Raw genomic sequence first — 5,711 nt, 5'->3', positions numbered from 1 at the left:
CAGTTCTTCGACTCTTCTAGATTCTGTGGTAGTGCTGGTGCATAAACGTTGTCCTTAATGAAACTCCACAGGAAGAAGTCACAAGGCGTCAAATTCTGTGACTGTGGAGGCCAACTGAGAAGGGTTAAGTCTCCGGCTACTTGACGTCGTCGATACAGTTTCATTCAGATGTTCACACATTGGAGACTCCAGTGATAGAGTGTTCCATTTTGTTCAAAAATGAAATTGTTCTCGTTCAGCCTCGGAAACAACAGCAGAACTAGTACTCCTGAAAGAAAGGATACTGCGGAGACATGGTTTAGCCACAGCCTGGGGGATGTTTCCAGGTTCGCAGGAGAGCTTCTGTAAAGTTTTGAAGTTAGGAGACGAGGTACTGGCAGAAGTAAAGGTGTAAGGACGGGGGGTGAGTCGTGCTTGGGTAGCTCAGTTGGTAGAGCACTTGTCCGCGAAAGGCAAAGGTCCCGAGTTCGAGTCTCGGCCCGACACACAGTTTTAATCGGCCAGGAAGTTTCATAATCTGAGAATGTTGCATCCATTCGGAGGATCAGCTTCGTACCTCAACCTGAAACGTCTGTGAACTATAACGGCGGAATTACACTTCGCGGAATTATTTCTGCTCCAGAGTAGCCATTTTGCAACACGTGACGGTGACTAAGCAAAAAGAAAGCAACCGGCTTCTAGCGGCAATAAATAATAAGTTAGACAATGTATTCGTCCCTCCAACGATCGAGCCATGACGCAGCAATCCACTGGTCTCATCTACATCCAAATGATAACTATGCAATTGACAATGAAGTGCCTGGCAGAGGATTCATCGAACCACTTAAGTTACTTCCCTATCGTTCCTCCCTATGTAGGTGGGTGCCAACAAATACCGTCCATGGTTGTGACACGCCCTATTAAGAAACATGTCCTGCCTGTTGTAAGCATATTAAATCACGGTGACTTCAGTGAAATTATTGTCTTTGAATAAAAGTGTCTTTTCTGTTCGTCTCACTGCGTATTTCTCGTAATTACCTTCAGTACTATACTGTATCTGTTGTTTCTATGCATGGTCCACGTTTGCTCGAGATATGTTACTTGGCGGTAGCACATCATACGAAAGATACTTTCGTCTTTAACCTTTGGTCTCCAGTGTACATATGTACTAAGGAAGCCGCTCTACAGTGCATGGCGGAAATTTCATCGTACCAATATTATCGTTCTCTTGTTACAGCCACGTATTGGACAAGGAAAAATGCCTATATGCCTCTGTGCGTGCCCTTATCTCTTATATTTTGTTCTCATGATCCCTATGGAAGGAATATGATGGTGATAGCTTATTGGCTGTACAGTCTTCTTCGAGTACAGGCTCTCGTACCTATCAGGGTTTCGCAACAATTACTTCGTCTTTCTTCCAAGCCTACTGAGTACTTCTGATACACTTTCTGATATATCGAACTGTTAAAATCATAGTAACACGAATCTGAATTCGTTCGACTTCTGTTGCCTGACCAACTAGCTAAGGACGAATAGTACTAGAACTATATTTAAGAAGTGATTGTACTATCGTCCTGTACGCTGTTTTATTTACAGACGTAAAGCATTTTTCCTGAACCCTTCCAAGAAACCTAAATCTTTCGTTTGACTGCCCTAATACTTATTTTACGTGGTCTTCTGATCTGACATCGCTTATCCGATGTGACTTGCTGAAAGTGTTAACCACACATCACAAACTTTACAGTCGTGTCCTGTTGCCTTATTTACACTCCTGGAAATTGAAATAAGAACACCGTGAATTCATTGTCCCAGGAAGGGGAAACTTTATTGACACATTCCTGGGGTCAGATAAATCACATGATCACACTGACAGAACCACAGGCACATAGACACAGGCAACAGAGCATGCACAATGTCGGCACTAGTACAGTGTATATCCACCTTTCGCAGCAGTGCAGGCTGCTATTCTCCCATGGAGACGATCGTAGAGATGCTGGATGTAGTCCTGTGGAACGGCTTGCCATGCCATTTCCACCTGGCGCCTCAGTTGGACCAGCGTTCGTGCTGGACGTGCAGACCGCGTGAGACGACGCTTCATCCAGTCCCAAACATGCTCAATGGGGGACAGATCCGGAGATCTTGCTGGCCAGAGTAGTTGACTTACACCTTCTAGAGCACGTTGGGTGGCACGGGATACATGCGGACGTGCATTGTCCTGTTGGAACAGCAAGTTCCCTTGCCGGTCTAGGAATGGTAGAACGATGGGTTCGATGACGGTTTGGATGTACCGTGCTCTATTCAGTGTCCCCTCGACGATCACCAGTGGTGTACGGCCAGTGTAGGAGATCGCTCCCCACACCATGATGCCGGGTGTTGGCCCTGTGTGCCTCGGTCGTATGCAGTCCTGATTGTGGCGCTCTCCTGCACGGCGCCAAACACGCATACGACCATCATTGGCACCAAGGCAGAAGCGACTCTCATCGCTGAAGACGACACGTCTCCATTCGTCCCTCCATTCACGCCTGTCGCGACACCACTGGAGGCGGGCTGCACGATGTTGGGGCGTGAGCGGAAGACGGCCTAACGGTGAGCGGGACCGTAGCCCAGCTTCATGGAGACGGTTGCGAATGGTCCTCGCCGATACCCCAGGAGCAACAGTGTCCCTAATTTGCTGGGAAGTGGCGGTGCGGTCCCCTACGGCACTGCGTAGGATCCTACGGTCTTGGCGTGCATCCGTGCGTCGCTGCGGTCCGGTCCCAGGTCGACGGGCACGTGCACCTTCCGCCGACCACTGGCGACAACATCGATGTTCTGTGGAGACCTCACGCCCCACGTGTTGAGCAATTCGGCGGTACGTCCACCGAGCCTCCCGCATGCCCACTATACGCCCTCGCTCAAAGTCCGTCAACTGCACATACGGTTCACGTCCACGCTGTCGCGACATGCTACCACTGTTAAAGACTGCGATGGAGCTCCGTATGCCACGGCAAACTGGCTGACACTGACGGCGGCGGTGCACAAATGCTGCGCAGCTAGCGCCATTCGATGGCCAACACCGCGGTTCCTGGTGTGTCCGCTGTGCCGTGCGTGTGATCACTGCTTGAACAGCCCTCTCGCAGTGTCCGGAGCAAGTATGGTGGGTCTGACACACCGGTGTCAATGTGTTCTTTTTTCCATTTCCAGGAGTGTATATTATTGTGGGTATTACCCTGCACCTATACACATTTAAAGAGAGTCGCCACACCTTACACGAAATCGAAATTCTGTAGACAATACATTCGGCTGGTGTGGCCGTGCGGTTCTAGGCACTTCAGTCTGCAACCGCGTGCCCGCTACTGTCGCAGGTTCGAATCCTGCCTCGGGCATGGATATGTGTGATGTCCTTAGCTTAGTTAAGTTTAAGTAGTTCTAAGTTCTAGGGGACTGATGTCCACAGATGTTAAGTCCCATTGTGCTCAGAGCCATTTTCTGTGGACAATAACATTGTCAGTGAACAATATTACGGTGCTGCTCATCCTCTCTGATATGTCTGGAGTGTGTATTCAGAACATTAGATACCTTATTACGCTTCCTTGGGGCACACCGTCTGTTACTTGCATTTCTTTGGAACATTCAGCTTTCGGTATAAGGTACTGGGTTTTACTAGTCTGACATTCATCGAGCTAATCGTAGGCGTGCCCAATCATGAATGGGGAGGTAATGAATATAGTTTCTGTTACAATCTGTTGATTTTGTAGTGTTTTTCAGGTACCTGAATAGAAGAAACGTGGCTCTTGTGTTGTGACTTAATTGTGCGACGTTACCAGTGGATCTTGGTTGTGGTGTTCCTGAACGTAATCACCCTATAATAGCGTCCTCTGTTATTCAACGTAGTTCTCTATTCAGACTAGTGCAACGACACATTATAGTCTGATATCATGTTTTAGGTTTGGTAGTGTAAATACGAGGAACGAGGAAACCTCCTGCCTCGAAGACCAGAGAACACAGACCAAGGACAAAGATACAAAGATGGAACAAAAACTGACATGTTTATAATCTTCAAATTATCTGAGTACTCTACAAGAAGTATTTTATAACTAAGACAAGAGTTAAATTCATTGTTGACATTGACGATTGAGATCGGATGACAATTTTGATACATTATTAGTCAACAGTGTGTTTTTTAATCATTTTGAAAATAAGAGAGGCAGTGTTATCGTGAAACATATTTAGGAAGTGAATGAAACCGACCTAAAATCAGGAAATTACTGTTACTCGTGAAAATGTCAGCGTACATAAAATAATATTGGAATCGTTATTTTTTCGTTTTCCGTCGTTTCTCAGCTGCTTCAAAATTCATAGAGTTGTATTCCCTCTATGCAACTAAATGAAAGGCACTTTGTTTTTGGCCACCCGCGTTTCGCTTCTTTCGTTTGTGAAGCGTCTTCGTGGCCTGTAATGTATGTTTGTTTTTATACATACGAGGTGCATTCAAGTTCTAAGGCCTCCGATTTTTTTTCTCCAGACTGGAAAGAGATAGAAACATGCGCATTGTTTTAAAATGAGGTCGCTTTCATTGTCAATACGTCCCAGAGATGGCAGCACCGTACGGCAGATGGAATTTTACCGCCAGCAGAGAGAATGAGAACTGTTTTAAATACTTAAAATGGCGACGTTTTCCTTACTTGAACAGCGTGCAATCATTCGTTTTCTGAATTTGCGTGGTGTGAAACCAATTGAAATTCATCGACAGTTGAAGGAGACATGTGGTGATGCAGTTATGGATGTGTCAAAAGTGCGTTCGTGGGTGCGACAGTTTAATGAAGGCAGAACATCGTGTGACAACAAACCGAAACAACCTTGAGCTCGCACAAGCCGGTCTGACGACATGATCGAGAAAGTGGAGAGAATTGTTTTGGGGGATCGCCGAACGACTGTTGAACAGATCGCCTCCAGAGTTGGCATTTCTCTGGGTTCTGTGCACACAATCCTGCATGACGACCTGAAAATGCGAAAAGTGTCATCCAGGTGGGTGCCACGAATGCTGACGGACGACCACATGGCTGCCCGTGTGGCATGTTGCCAAGCAATGTTGACGCGCAACAACAGCATGAATGGGACTTTCTTTTCGTCGGTTGTGACAATGGATGAGACGTGGATGCCATTTTTCAATCCAGAAACAAAGCAGCCAGTCAGCTCAATGGAAGCACACAGATTCACCACCACCAAAAAATTTTCGGGTAACCGCCAGTGCTGAAAAAATGATGGTGTCCATGTTCTGGGACAGCGAGGGCGTAATCCTTACCCATTGCGTTCCAAAGGGCACTACGGTAACAGGTGCATCCTACGAAAATCTTTTGAAGAACAAATTCCTTCCTGCAATGCAACAAAAACGTCCGGGAAGGGTTGCGCGTGTGCTGTTTCACCAAGACAACGCACCCGCACATCTAGCTACCGTTACGCAACAGTTTCTTCGTGATAACAACTTTGAAGTGATTCCTCATGCTCCCTACTCACCTGACCTGGCTCCTAGTGACTTTTGACTTTTTCCAACAATGAAAGACACTCTCCGTGGCCGCACATTCACCAGCCGTGCTGCTATTGCCTCAGCGATTTTCCAGTGGTCAAAACAGACTCCTAAAGAAGCCTTCGCCGCTGCCATGGAATCATGGCGTCAGCGTTGTGAAAAATGTGTACGTCTGCAGGGTGATTACGTCGAGAAGTAACGCCAGTTTCATCGATTTCGGGTGAGT

General features: G+C 46.9%; 1 non-coding gene across 1 annotated transcript; it reads left to right on the top strand.

Annotated features, from left to right (window-relative positions):
• The first annotated feature begins 412 nt into the window (after nucleotides 1-412).
• On the top strand, nucleotides 413-487 carry Trnas-cga. Its single transcript has one exon. It is a non-coding gene; the product is annotated as a tRNA-Ser (tRNA).
• Nucleotides 488-5,711: the final 5,224 nt, after the last annotated feature.

The sequence above is a fragment of the Schistocerca americana genome, chromosome 4 (assembly GCF_021461395.2).
Source record: "Schistocerca americana isolate TAMUIC-IGC-003095 chromosome 4, iqSchAmer2.1, whole genome shotgun sequence".
Lineage (NCBI taxonomy): Eukaryota > Metazoa > Arthropoda > Insecta > Orthoptera > Acrididae > Schistocerca > Schistocerca americana.
This window is presented reverse-complemented; position numbering and strand designations above follow the sequence as displayed.